The 14,524-nt window shown below is 43.2% G+C and overlaps 1 pseudogene; it reads left to right on the forward strand.

The window, feature by feature from the left end:
* Positions 1-11,357: 11,357 nt before the first annotated feature.
* On the forward strand, positions 11,358-12,832 carry LOC117939501 (annotated as a pseudogene).
* Positions 12,833-14,524: the final 1,692 nt, after the last annotated feature.

Genomic DNA, 14,524 nt, shown 5'->3' on the forward strand with positions numbered 1-14,524 from the left:
TTAATTAGCTTCTTTATATATTTACCTTTGTAATAATTACCTTATTTATTTATTGTCCGTTATAATCTTCAACTTTATTTAGTAATTACCTGATTTTTAAATGTATTTATTTCTGTGTGTGTTTAATTTTTTGGTCTGTTTTATTCTTCCTTTGCATTTCTACCCTATTTATTTTTACCCCTGGTATTTATTTCTGCCTGTCACTTTTACATTTCTTTATGTATTTCTGCCTCATTAATGCAAATGAGGAGGGGCGGGTCTTAAGGGGTCAACCTCTGCCCATTGGTTGGTCAGCATTTCACTGCACGGTCGAATTTACATGCCACCGGCCACACAGTCACAACAAACATGGCTACCTACGGTGTAGTTGTCAGTGACAGGAGGCCTTTAGCAACTGTTTTTGAAAACAATGCTAACGTTCTAAGTATTGACTTTATCATTTTTCGTTTAGACGCTCTGACAGAACGTGTGTTTCAGTTGGCGGCACACATGGACACAGATGTGGACAATGTAGTTTTTCAGAATGTGGAGGAAGCGGTCGCTAACGTTAACCACAAACCAGGGATAGCTGGTCGCCCTGCTGCGAAACAACAGTCAGTGTACCATTACATGTCATTACATGGTTACAGTTTTAATTAGTTATAACGTTACACTTGTTTGAGAGTCTGGTGGTGTGTTGACTGACAGTAGTTTAAGCTGTCATGGATTACATTGCACATTACATGGTTGTGCTCTGTGAAAAACAGGTTATAGTTAGATTATTCCTTATAACCAAACGCTCATTCATCTTCTCATAACGAACGGCAGTCAGAGTAAACCTCCCGAAGGTCGTAGCTAAAGCAACAAGCAAGCTAACGTTAGATGGCCAATGCTGAGCTGAACATGTTTACTCACCACCGGTTACTCACCTATTTTGCGTTCAGCGCTTCTTTGTTTGGGTCTTGTTGTATGACGTTTTAAAGCCAAACTTTATGATGAATGGCCGAGCAGCTGCCGCTGTTTGTTGTCAACTCTGACTCACGTGCGGCGGCGTGCAGCAGATACTACGTGTTAAGGTAGGCAGGTTATAGGTAACGGAGGAAGGTGATAACGGCAAGCTCAGCCGACGCTTCCTAAAAATAAACATTGTTCACGAGTCCCGCACCTCGAGTCGGAGTCGAGTCTGAAGTCACTGCGTGTGCGACATGACGTTACTTTCTATGCATTCTTGATTAGTTCCATAACTTTGTAAATTAACCAAAGCTAGCAAGGGTTTGCCTTTCTCCTGTGTCATTCTTGTGAATTATTGACGTTACACACACTGGTTCTGTTGGCATCACATGTAATGGTACACTGACTGTTGTTTCGCAGCAGGGCGACCAGCTATCCCTGGTGTGTGGTTAACGTTAGCGACCGAGTTAAGAAGATAGGCCGCTTCCTCCACATTCTGAAAAACTACATTGTCCACATCTGTGTCCATGTGTGCCGCCAACTGAAACACACGTTCTGTCAGAGCGTCTAAACGAAAAATGATAAAGTCAATACTTAGAACGTTAGCATTGTTTTCAAAAACAGTTGCTAAAGGCCTCCTGTCACTGACAACTTCATCGTAGGTAGCCATGTTTGTTGTGACTGTGTGGCCGGTGGCATGTAAATTCGACCGTGCAGTGAAATGCTGACCAACCAATGGGCAGAGGTTGACCCCTTAAGACCCGCCCCTCCTCATTTGAATTAATGAGGCAGAAATACATAAAGAAATGTAAAAGTGACAGGCAGAAATAAATACCAGGGGGAAAAATAAATAGGGTAGAAATGCAAAGGAAGAATAAAACAGACTTTTATTCACAGATTTATTCTTAAATATGTTAGACCTTGTCCTGCATAGTTGAGGGTTAACATTAACTCAAAGGGCTTTTACACAGTACAGGAACCGTTCACACACACTCAGACACTGATGCTGCCGTACAAGGTGCCACCTACTCATCAGATACACACTCGTTTACACTCCGATGGGGCAGCATCGGGGGCAACTTGGGGTTCAGTGCCTTGCACAAGGACTACAGGGCCCGGGATGGAATCACCAACCTGCCGATCTACCACCTGAGCCACGGCCCCCCAAACAAATCTGCTATGTTTCTCTACAGCAAAGCCTTGATTAAAACTGTACAGCATGTATGTCACTGTTAAGCCTGCTGCTGCTGGTAGCCCTCTGCAGCCCCCCCCCCCCCGTCTGTCTTTAATTGAAGACCTGGTGTGTGGGAGACAGGGTTCCAGCTGCAGCTCATCTACTCTAATCACCTCTGCTTCAATTACCCAGTCAGCCCACCACGCTCCAACAGATCATAGTCAAGACGACCACGTTATGGTCTCACTGCTGACTCGACACAGGTGGATCTAGATCTTGTGCTTTTTGCTCACCCTGATTGGTCTCTTTCCACCACAGATCTGGGAACCTGACTCCTGCCATCCACCATTCCTGCTCTCTCAACACTAGATCTCCGGACTGGTGGACACAGACACCTGTACGTTACAGTACCACTCCCGCTCCGTACCCTGGATCTGAAATCCGTTGAATTTGGACTTAGCCTTCTCCCTCTTGCATTTCTGGACATTTGCAGTAAACCTGTTAAACTTCCATTTGGCTCTGCATGGTTGTCCCATCCCGTCTCTGACTAGAAGGATGCACAGCATTAGCATGAGCAGTGAGCCTGTACTGACTGGGATTTAGTAAAATGGTAAAATCCCATTGGGTCGATAACAGCATCTTTAACACCAAGACCCGTCATGAAGACACTTTCGTGTGACGCGGTGTCCCTTGCAGAACTGTGTGAGCCCATTCCACTGCAGATGAAACCATCACAACGCTTTGCTCATAACAAGGAGCACATCTCAAAAGCTGATCTCTATTTGAGATTTCCAACAACTTCTGGAGTGTTAAGATACATTTCAGGTGTTTTTCTGGGTGGATTTGTGAATGAATATTTTGTGATTAATTCTATGGTTAGAATTTAACATATTTAATTGCCTGTGTGGGACTCGCACTGGTCCGGTCTCAGTTTCAGTGTAGACTACATCACTGATTAAGAGAAAACCCAATTCTAATAGAGCATATCTAGGGAGGACATGTGAATGAACAATGAATTTGAAAATGATTGTGATTTAAAACAAAAAAAACAGGAACAAATCAAACATAGTGAGGTCAAGGCCTGTACATTGTGAAACTATTCCTTTAATTTAAGAGTTGTATTTAACCAAGAAGAATGTTAAATTATATATATATATATATATATATATATATATATATATATATATATATATATATATATATATATATATATATATATAGTTGTCTCAGGAACTGTGCACCTCGTCCCCCCCTTTTTTTCTATTCTGCACTACTTATATTTTATGTTTCTTGTTGAGACTGTAAAGGGGTTGCACAGGTGTTGCACATGTGTAATGTCAATAAAGGCATTCTATTCCATCTATTCTAAATGCACTTATTATTTTCCTGATTCATTTGGACTTGGCTTTTTTTGACTCTGAGCAGCTTCTTTCAGGTCCAGAGGAGTGGAAGTGAAGTCGTATCTCTGCCCTGACTTACTCTACATGCATATTACTGCTTATTTACAGCCGCCCTGAGAGTCACAAGGAATACCTTCCGTTATAGTTTCCTCTTCTCTGTTATGTGCCCTCATGCGTGTCTGCACACCTCCCTTTATGTAGAAGTAAATGCATATACGAGTTGACAGCTGGGTTACTGTGGACCTCACAGTACACGGGCGCCTTTAGCTTGCCAAAGGGCAGAACCTTTCCAGCCTAGTCAGGCCTACCGGGCTACCGGGAGACCCCATCCCCATCCAATAAGGATCCAAAGATACCTGCTAAACAGAGGTTTATATTTCATGCTTCATAACTGTTATTGCTGCTATTCATTTAACCCCAACCGGTCGTCAGACTCCGCCTACCAAGAGCCTGGGTCTGGGTCTTGGTCTGGCCCAGGTTCCTTCCTAAAAGGAGCTTTTCCTCGCCACTGTTGCTTCTCTGCAGGGTACTACAGAACTGTTGGGTCCGTGTAAGTTATAGAGTTTGGTCTAGACCTGCTCTATCTGTAAAGTGTCTCAAGATAACTCTTGTTAGGAATTGATACTATAAATAAAATTGAATATGTGAAAAACAGACACGAGGGTTAATTTGCCTTTTCAGCCACAGCGTGGTCTGAATGTGATTTCATTCTTTTCTATTTGACACAGAGTTACGAATCATATACACAATCATGTTCTTTTAGTATCTCTTTCTTTAAATGTATGTAAAATAGTATCTATGGTGTTTTTCCTTTGACTTTGTAAATACTATACATATCCACACTCCTTATATTTCTTTATTGATACTTCTACTCTGGTATTTATACTATTTGTGCAGCTGCAACACAGAGTTTCCCTTCGGGGATCACTAAAGTATTTCTGATTCAGATTTATGTAGATATTGTTTTATGTGGAAGCCATGACAGTTGTTGCTACATTGTAAGCAGCTAATAGGCAAACAGCCAAAATAAAGAAAGATACATATGATCCTGGGATTAGTTTACTTTCCACTTTTATTTTGTAGGGTCACATGTGACATGTCTTCTTTGGCTTCCTGCCTTGTGTGTTTTCCCGCCTTTGTAATTGTCTGCCCCGTCCTGATGTGTGTTACCTGTTCATCGTGCCACCTGTCCCTCGTCACCCTGGGTATTTAGTCTTTCTTTGTGGGCGCAACAGACGCTAGAAGACTGCCCCCATCACACATCCAATGTTAAACCCGGCATGCTATGTACAGACTGGGACATTGCAGGGTCACACAGAGCAACACTGCAACTAGAGTGTTTTTAAAGTAAGAAAGCTAATCATTTTTATAAATTATACTGTTTATTGATCCCCAGTGGGGAAATTAGCCAGATAGCTGCAGCTAGCGTTAGCTGGTAACTAGAGGGAAAGTTTACAGATTTTCTGTTCTTGGAGGTTCGTGTTTATCTGGCTAAGCGGGCTCTGGGATTTCTGTTGTAGCATGGGTTATAATGAAGAGGAAAGTTTATATTAATGAAAGGAAACTTGTTTTTGCTGTTAAGAGCATGTGTATTGAATGTCTGTGGGTGAAATTATGGAAGGAATTGGATTGTTGTGTAAAGGTTTGTTCAGTTTTCCGACTCAGTACCCTGAATATCCCCAACCCCACACCTCTGAAGGAATAAACAGCCACCACTGAAACCAACGACGACACTTCCCTGTGTGACCTAAACCAGAGAAGTGGATTAAAACATCTGCTACGGAGTGAAAAACTGAACAAATAAGCCGTCAAATACGGCGTCCACTCAGATTACCTCCAGCCCGAGACACGCATCTGCTCCTGATCCAATCAATTTCATTTCTAATTAAGTTCGCACGCAGATAAACCTCAGCAGCTGGCCGATATCAGGTGACACAAAGGCCGAGGCTAAGCCAAACAAGACGAGGAAAGACTTCATCCCTGCTTTCAGTCTCCAGCCTCGCACCTCCGTCTTATTAGCTGGCTTTGAAAAGACGACCTAATCATTAATAATACATGGAAGTAATGCTACCTTTGGAGAAGGAATGGGAAAGCCAGGCTGCAGAATCCATACTCATTTCTCTCCAACTTTAAAGACGATCTGTTATTTCAAAAAGCAGAACACACCTGCGTCTCTGCTTCAGAACAGATTTTACAGTCAAACTAAGAGCCGCCTCTTAGTCACTGTTTGCTTTTCATCCATACCTCTCTGCTATTCCCCCAAGAACTCCCTGCTTTCTTTCACACCCATAAAATATTGATCTTTAAATATTTATCCTGCAAACATCCACAGGTCCTGACCCATATTCCCACTACGTGTGAAATATTCACCTCCCTGCTAAATATTTGATAACGCCATCAATGTTTCAGCAGCTTTTGTGAACGTTTTGGTTGGGGGGGGGGGGGTCCCCAAGTGTGGCCTGTTTGAGCATGTTTTGACTGAAAGGATCAAGCCTCGGAGCTTTGGAAATTTCTCGACAGCGACAAAGCAGAGCAAGAAGAGTAATCGGGCCATCGGCACATCGGCACGGCCCTCAGTTGGAGTGTAGACTCCGTCTGGAAGGCCGAGGGGTGTGCTTGCTTTTGAATTAAAGACATCCACGTGTCTTTAGCTGCAGAGAAATGAGCCTGGATTCTGCCGCCTGGCATTCCAAGTGGTTTTCCAAAGGAAGCCTACCTCCATGTTTTCTAGCTATCCCTACCAGTGTCCATGTTTCATCTGTCAATCATCAAAAACCAGACATAATATATATATATATAAGCCCAAGACCAATACACTTAACAACATTGGTGAGGATATGTTTGTTAGTTTCTGGCTTGTCACATCATGGATGCGTGGTTAAACTTAATTTGCGCCTCCCAGTGTCTCGCCGTGTAACTTGCCCCCCCGAGGGTTGTTGAACTGAACGGTCGACCATCCAGACTACAAATACCATAATGTCGCTGTTTCAGGGAAACCTTGCATCTCCATTAGGGCTGTCAAAAGGAATACCAAATTCCTCTTAATGCCACTGATGTTTCATATGGTTGAAAAACGCAAACACACGTTCTGTGATTTGGGCCTCGGGCCACTCCGTAGTTGGGGAAGCGATGCAGGAGTTACGTTGTAGTTTAGTTTTCTTCTAGCTTTGACGGTATTTTGATGCTTTAATTGACACTTTTTGGTGCTTCCATTTTCATGTTTTTGGATGCTTTAATGTTTTTCATTTAATTGTCAAAATTTGATCCATTTGGTCGATAACATTTGGAAAGTCCAGAAGAGCCGCACAGTTAAATCATTTAATCCCCATTTAGGTTAGCAGATCGCTAAACCGGAACAGGATCCAGTCCTTATAATTCATCCATGATACAAACATCCTTTCTGTATAACTGCAGCACTTTCCATATCATCATAATTATCTCCAACTGGAAACAGATGTACAGAACAATCTGCCTGGCCATCAGTTAGTCGTATATCCATTGCATAATAGATGCTTTTAAGCAGGCTGTCCGAACCCATCTGGCAGAACAGCAGCACAATGCCGACTGTCTGGGTGTGTTTCAGCGGCCGGATCATCTCAGCCCAGCGGGATCGCTGTCATCTCTCCAAAGGCTGCTTTGAATTCATTATCATAGAGCAGATTTTATTGTAAATGTTCGTTCATTAACACCCTGGAGTGGCCGCACGAGACATTATTGATTATGTTGATTGTAAAAACCCATCAAAATTGAGTCAAAATACAGTGAAAGGGTGAAAAAACACGTGAATAAAAGCGTCAAAGCTAGATCCTGCTGTTCTCTTTGCATTGTACTTGGAAGCAGGACTGCAGACCATTGGCAGGATACGTTCCGAGTGTCAAAGCGTTGACAGGAAACGCTTTAAGCAGCACAATGACGACTCTGTCTGGCTGTGTAATTCAGCTGCTGCATCATCTCGGCCCAACGGGATCGCTGTCATCTTTCTAAATGCTGCTTTGCATTCAATTTTATAGAGAAGCTTTTAAATGTTCGGTCATTAACACCCTGGAGTGTCCGTCCTTGACATTATTCATTATGTTGAGTGATTCTGACTAATTAGTCAAAAGCTTCACTGTAGATGCATTGTACTTGGAAACAGGACTGTAGACCTTTTGATGGAATTATTTTCAACTGTCAAAAGCGCCAAGACAAGCGTTAAAGTGTCTATTAAACCGTCAAAAGGCATTATCAGAAGGGGCGGCTGTGGCTCAGTGGTGGAGCGGTCACCTGCCAATCAGAAGGTTGGTGGTTCAGGGTGTAGGTGTGTGTGTACCTGGGCGGGTGGCGGCAGCCTCGGCCACAGCGTGTGTGAATGGTTCCTCTGCTATGTAGAAGCCTTTGAGTAGTCGGATCAGTTTGTACCTTAGCAGCAGCTAGCATTCCTTCCTGGTTTTCATGCAGTTTAGACCCCGGCCTGTCTTTAGCGCCTGCCTTTGTCTTCTGGTTTTGATCCCTCAGCCTCATCCTTTTGCCTGTTTGAAAGCTGTTTGATTGTCCAATAGATCTGGAGACCTTCCATCCATTTAGGTTTCTTCAGATTGAGCAGGCTCCCATTCTTTATACTCAGCCACAGGCGAGCTGTTTCTCCCTGCTACCAGGTGTTATGCTAAATTAGATGCTAGCTGTGTGCCCCTTTGGTTCCGGTCCGTAACTTCATCGCTCGTGGACATACACAGAGCAATATCCAACCTTTGGTTTTCCTCTGTGTCACAGTTTCCATATTGCCCAAAATGTCAAACTATTCCTTTTTAAATTCCGATTAAATAAACAGACATAGGATGCGTTGGCTGACATAGCCTCGGCATTAATTCATGTCCAAACAGCACAATACAGGATCAATACAGTATCAGGTAAAACAGATAAATAAAGACAGCCACATCGATAGTGTATTGGTCTCAGTGGAAGCATAATGAGTTTTCAGGCCCAGCGACGGTTTGTGTAGAGACTGTGTGATGGAAAATCATCATAAGGCTCATTTAGCCATGCCGCTCTTCTGACACCAAAGGACCCTCATTTACATGTCGCAAGGTGATCCTGGGCACTCTATTGAGCGGCCGGGCCGAACGACTGATGTGTATAAATTGCATCTGTAACAGGTATGGACGTTTGGTTTCAGGCTTGGTTTACTGGACTGAATGTGGGAGCACTAATGCGTGCCTGGTCGATCGTGGATTCATTTTGCCGTTTAGAACAGGGTCTCTTCCCATTATGGGGTTTGAAATGAGTGTCTTTTCATTCTGTCCGCTCAACTTAAAGTTGACTAAATACGGGAGAATTTAAAAGGCGACTCCGTGAGTGGCATACAGTCTCAAAGGACTACAAGGACAGGAGAGTTGGACCTATCTGGAATGTTCTGACACGCTTCTCTGCGCAGGTTTCAGGGACATTTCAAGGGTAACTTTGTTTTCTCCTTATCCACCTGGAGCCTGCTTTCCTGCTTCCACATGTAAATGGGAGAATTAAAGGTTTGTGTTAACCAACCCAGAGTGGTGATTGTTGGAAAGACAAAGCAAGATGGCCTCGGATCCACTTTGAGTCCTGATTCTGGGATGTTCTGACAAGGTTTCTGGGATCATTTAAGGCCCAGAAGTACTTCTTAAAAAGCATCAGAGCAGTTTTTTTATTTCAAGGCTGGCTGTCTTGATGACAGCTCATCCTTGGTCACCGTTGTTTTAAAACTGACTCCACCCTTTAGCTGCACCCATATCCACTCATGTCCACTCAGGAGCCCTCTGAGGACTGCTGCTGAAGGTCTGACAGGGGCTTAAAATACTCAGACACATTTGACAGTTATTTATGGAGGTTCCTTCATGCCATTTCAGAAAGGAAAAAGTGTTTTATTCTGCAAAATGACCTAAACAGATGTCATTGAATCTTCTTTTTTGAGTCCAGTCAGTGTGACTTTTAAAGACACACGTCTTCTGAATTGTTTAACCTCTGACCTCCGTCATAGTCTGCTGATTTCACATAGCTTGCCAATGGAAATCGACTGCCAGTTGTATAAAGCATGTAGGAACAGAAACTACAAGTGTGAATTTTTGTGAAAATGAGCATATGTCTCCTTTCAGAGGGTGAGCACCTTTTTAACTGAGGCTTCATTTCTAAAGGAGTTAATAAAACCAACCCCTCCCATGTTTGGTAACGACAAAGCCGGACCATAAACCTTGAACCTGTTGATAGGACAGTGACATCACTAACAGGTGTGTTGGAACAAACGTGTCGGCTGTCCTTTGGACCAAACTCCAAACCGTGGAAGGTCAGAGCAACGTCCCCCAGGAGATAAGTCCGGCGTACTGATCGGGACTCGTCTTTCACAGCAAGTCCCGGCTGCTTCAGGAGGTGCTCCATCCAGTCAGGTTTGCACTTTAATTATCACGTCTTCACTTCACTAACAGAAGGTTTTGTTTACATTGTTCCACCTTCTGGACCTTGAGGAATCGCTATGCTAACAGACATTTAATCTGCCCTGCAGACAACACCCAAGAGACGTCTTCTTCATGGTCGAAGGTCAACTCCGGCCCTCCCCCTCTCTGCGCTTTTCCATTGCTGTCTTCCAAGGACCAGCTCGCGGTTCAGCTCGCTGACAGCCAACGTGGCAGCCCGTCTTTTTCCACCCAAGAAACCTCAGAAGAAAACCAAAAACGTGAGTCAAATAAGAAGCTTTAGTTCTGATAAGTGAAGTTAGTTTGTTTATAGTGTAAGTAAGCACAATTGTTGTGTATATTAATAGTTAATACATGTATTTTTAAGAGAACACACCCTTTTGAGGTGTTATCTGCAGTTGAGTTGTCGTCCCTGAGTTCGGAGTCTTGCTCCACACAGTGCAACAAACCTGTTGTTATTGAAAGGATTATTTTTCTACTGTACAACTTGATATTTGAGGCTTATGGTGCTCAGAAACTCATAAAAATTAGCTCATTTTAATGTTCACAAAATTTGGTGGGAGCATTGCACTTATCTATCTATCTTGCAGCCATTTGTTAATCTGGTTATTAAGCTTGGGCATGGCACGTTGGCTCTACAGCCCCCCCTTAGTTTAGTCTTTCACCGCATTTTTGGCGCCCTTAATATTCTCAATCTCACCAAAAGGGGTCATATGCATCAAAACCTGTGGATATTGCAAGACTCCCTAGCGCCACCTAATGCGCAGCAGCTCTTAATGTGGACATGGTTGCTAACCCCCCTCGCTCTTCCTTGCCAAAAAGGAAGTCGGCCATGCTCAGTTTTATGCATATTTTATTTGGGAAAATACTCCTCCTAAGGGGTTAATCACTTTTGTTTAGTATTTGGATGGTATTGGGTTAGCAGCATGTCAAGACTTACACGGTGCCAAATAGCAGAGCTTTTACATGTTTGTGGAAAGGTGTTGCCATGGTGAGGCGGGCCATTGGTTTTGCCATAACACAGGAAGTTATTGTTGTTAATGATAATAATAATAATAATAATAATAATAATAATAATAATAATAGCTGCAAGCGTCAATTCACGGGTTCAAACCCTTTTTTCTCAATAGCTACTTTAAAGTCATATGATATATGTAGTAATAAACATATCCTGCACGCTTTGTTACGATTGGAAAAACAGGGCACTTTGTTTAAAATGCTAAAAACTGATTTGTCAAAACTATTTATTTTCAATTCAGTGGGATATGTAGCTCAGTCCAGCTCACGGGGATTTGAGAAAAGATGACCAACATAAGAACCATTAGTATTCAAGCTGCGATTCTAAGCTCAAACCTTGAAGTGAGACCAGGTTGTTAAAATAGCTTTTATTAATTGCTTTTAACTGATCTCATGCCTCCTAAATCCCAGCAGGGGAAATGGCGCAGAGAAACCAGGAACCCTTCTCTTGCTCCATCTGTCTAGGTCTACTGAAGGATCCGGGGTCTGCTCCCTGTGGACACAGCTACTGCAGGAACTGTATTAAACGCGTGTGCGATGAGGAGGATCTTAAGCACACCTCCAGCTGTCCTCAGTGCAGGAAGACCTTCACGCCGAGGCCTGTCTTGCTGAAAAACACCACGTTAGCAGATGTAGTGGAGGAGCTGAAGGAGGACAACAAAGACCACGACACAGACCCAGCTGCAGCAGACACTGGTGAGAGGCCGAGAGAGCTTGAGGGGAGTCGACTCAACATCCAGCAGAGAATCCAGGACAGAGAGAAAGATGTGAAGCTGCTTCAACAGCAGGCGGAGGCCATTAATCGCGCTGCTGCTGAAGCAGTGGAGGACAACGAGAAGATCTTCACTGACCTGATCCATCTCCTGAAGAAAAGAAGCTCTGATGTGAAGCAGCAGGTCAGATCCCAGCAGGAAAGGGAAGGGAGTCGAGTCCGAGAGCTTCGGGAGAAGCTGGAGCAGGAGATCACTGAGCTAAAGAGGCTCTCACACACAGAGGACCACAGCCAGTCTCTACACAACTACCCCTCACTGTCATAACTCAGCCAATCAGCATCCAGCATCCAGATCCGTCCTCTGAGCTGCTTTGAGGACGTGACAGCGGCCGTGTCGGTGCTTAGAGATAAACTCCAGGACGTTCTGAGAGAGAAGAGGACAAAGGTTTCGTTGGCAGTGACTGGAGTGGATGTTTCACTGCCAGTCCCAGAACCCAAGACCAGAGCTGAGTTCTTAAAGTATTCCTGTGACATCACACTGGATCCCAACACAGCCGATACATGGGTGTTGTTATCTGAGGGGAATAAATCAGTAACAGTCCTGTGGGAAGAACAGGTTTATCCTAGTCACCCAGACAGATTCACAGGATGTCATCAGGTCCTGAGTAGAGAGAGTCTGACTGGACGTTGTTGCTGGGAGGTGGAGACTAAAGGGGGGGGGAGTTCTTGTAGCAGTTGCATACAAGAATATCAGCAGAGCAGGGAGCAAAAATAGATTTGGACAAAATGACAAATCTTGGGCGTTGTTTCGTAACAATAGCAGTTATGCATTTTTTCACAATAATGTCCTGACCCCCGTCTCAGGTCCTTGGTCCTCCAGAGTAGGGGTGTACCTGGATCACAGTGCAGGTGTTCTCTCCTTCTTTAGTGTCTCTGGAGCTATGACTCTGCTCCAGAGAGTCCAGACCACATTCACTCAGCCGCTCCATGCCGGACTTTGGCTTTCTTTTTTTGGTGACACTGCCGAGTTGTGTAAAGTGAAATAGACATTATTAATTATTAATTAATTATTAATATACTCTGACTTTTAATTGTAGATTGTAAAAATAATGGACACACTTTCGGCTCGGAAAAGTAAAGCCAATGCATTCTATTTCATTTCCAGCAGGGGGCGACTCTACCGGCTGACTTGATTTTTTTTTTTAATTTTTTACCACAGTAAACATTTTCATAAGAAGATAATGGTCTCAGTCGCTAGTTTCAAACCTTTTTCAATACAGCATGATCCTCATTTTGTAAATTACGGTCCCATTTATGTAAAAAAATCTAAATTACCTGGACCATTTTGGTTTCCTAGAAAAAGCTTATTTAATGTTCTGGTATCCAAGCCAGCTAGCTCCTGGTAGCATTAGCTGGGAAGGGAAAGTACAAAGACATAGGACCTTTTCATGGACTTATTGTTATGTGCGGCAAAAACTGTCATTCATGTATTAATGTATCAGTAAATGTTTCTAACCTAGAATCCATCTGGTGCTTTCTTGCAAATTACATGTTTTAGGAAATAGCTGGTCCTTACTATTTTGCTTATGTCCCCAACTACAGTTTAAAAAAAGACAAAATAAATGATCTAAGTTCCACAAAAGGCTGTTAGCTTGGTCTCTTATTTAACAGCCCGGTTTCTCTACCTGACTTAGAGGTTGGCGAGGTAGTTCTTTAGCTGGATAACCTAGTGTGGTAATAGGATGGGGGTGACATGGATGGGCCCTGTCCCCTCTGTGGTCCTGGGGCAAAAATAATGATGTGTCATGCAAACATTGTGCTAACAACATGCTAACAGTGTTCTACCGCAGGACTGCAGATGGAAATTAGCCTGTGGCTAACTCTGGTACAATGCATCAAATGGCAACATTTGTTTAAAATATTACATGGTCCCTAGTAAAAAATTATTTAAAAAATGCAACCAATGTTGCAACAACATGCTCAAATGTGCTAATGTGATTTTGTGTATTAAATGTAATTCATTTAAAAGAGATGATACCATGCTTCTATAACTCTAACTCAAAGTGGAACTAAATATGTATCACCTTGAAAATGTATAATCAGAACTCATTTCCTGCTCTGAGGCGCTTGATAAATATGAGTCCATTGATCATCTTCACACCACACCTGTGAGTCATTATCTCTTCTACTGCTGGAGGTTTGCTTGGTATTCAGCCGTGTGTTCCAAAAGCAAAGCAGAAGGAGAGAAAAAGACAGAAGAGAGAGAGAGGGAGTAGAGCGAGAGAAAAAGACTGAGTAGAGAGAGAGGCAGCGGTAATTTCTTCACGCCATCCAGCCTCTCTGCCACAGATGACCCCCGAGTATTGGTCCTGGCAGCCGGCTACAATTATCATTCAGCAGCAGTGAAGGACTCTGTTTGATATCTGCCGAGGTAATTTAGTGGGAAAGATTGAACAGAGCTCCCTCCCTTCTTTCCTCCCCCTTCAGATTGGGACTGACCCCTCTGCATATAGAGTGTAGATGTTCCAAAATGCATTCATAAGCATGCAGAGAGCGTTCGAAAACAGCAAGACTTTCCCTGGCCAATGTCATTGTGATATAACAGTTTTCTTGGCTACCTGTAGCACTTGTTTAAGGCAAATCTGTTTTTTGTCAACCAGGACCCTGTTTTCACGTTTATGTGTCTGACTGGTTCCAGTAATAAGTAAGAAACGAGCTGCAATGTCATGTTAATGGTCAGTTAGCACCCCTTAAAGTTGTGTTGTCGCGGCTGACAGACTCAGAGCAGTATTCTACGTGATTGACATTATAGAAATAGACCCCTACAAAGATAGACCTTTTTTGAAACAACAGTAGATTCCCATTGGAACCC

This window comes from Etheostoma cragini, chromosome 24, assembly GCF_013103735.1.
Source record: "Etheostoma cragini isolate CJK2018 chromosome 24, CSU_Ecrag_1.0, whole genome shotgun sequence".
Lineage (NCBI taxonomy): Eukaryota > Metazoa > Chordata > Actinopteri > Perciformes > Percidae > Etheostoma > Etheostoma cragini.